General features: G+C 36.8%; 1 protein-coding gene across 1 annotated transcript in view; it reads right to left on the reverse strand.

The window, feature by feature from the left end:
- Window positions 1–795, reverse strand: part of LOC131879682 (eukaryotic initiation factor 4A-I-like) — a gene marked incomplete in the record, with an annotated part of 6,364 nt that overhangs the window by 4,750 nt on the left and 819 nt on the right.

Here is a 795-nt window from a genome sequence, read left to right on the forward strand (position 1 = left end):
TTCTACATATACGTAGAATTGGCGAATTCCCTCAAGAGTGAGCTCTTCTTTCTTCACCAGGATTCGCTTAGGGTCNATTAACAAAGCAAAACCACTTAGAGTTATTGTTATTTTCGTTACCACTGACCTGCTTAAAGGTTCACTTTATTTTTGAAGTGCATGCTCCCATTTTGATATACAGAAATACAGAAATCTATAAAACTACAAAAAAGATAAAGGTGAGGTTTTCATGTTTTTGCTTAAAGCGTAAAGTAGTATATAACTACACAAAAATAGTATTGTACTGTTGAGGAGAGAATTAAAGTATTTGGCGTCATTTTGATCCAATAAAAAATAATGTGTTGCCTAAGAGGACACATTTTCATATAAACATATTTTCTCAATCTCTATTCATGACTGCCATGAGTAGGCCTGGCCAAAACTTGGAGATTAATATGGTTTTTGCAAAAAAAAATATCACCAGATTTTGCGCAAAAGGGGCAAAAAAACATAAGCACCAACACTTTCTGGAGGTCTGTAAGGGCTACTTCTGCCTTCATATCAAGCAATATGTAGCTGAAAGGGAAAGTAAATCTAATGTTATAATAGCTACTATTTTCGTGGCTTATCCGTTAAACCCCTTCCAAGAACCAATTAAATTCTGCATTGACCGAAATTCTCAACTCAGATTGGTTGAGGCATAAGGCAAAACGGTCAAGGGCGACAAGGGGCTAACATCTCGGGCACCGGGCAAATCGCGCAATCTTTGATACTTTCATCACGCAACCTTCGAGATTTCCTTTGTTGATGAAGAAT

Source organism: Tigriopus californicus, chromosome 4 (genome assembly GCF_007210705.1).
Source record: "Tigriopus californicus strain San Diego chromosome 4, Tcal_SD_v2.1, whole genome shotgun sequence".
Taxonomy (NCBI): domain Eukaryota; kingdom Metazoa; phylum Arthropoda; class Copepoda; order Harpacticoida; family Harpacticidae; genus Tigriopus; species Tigriopus californicus.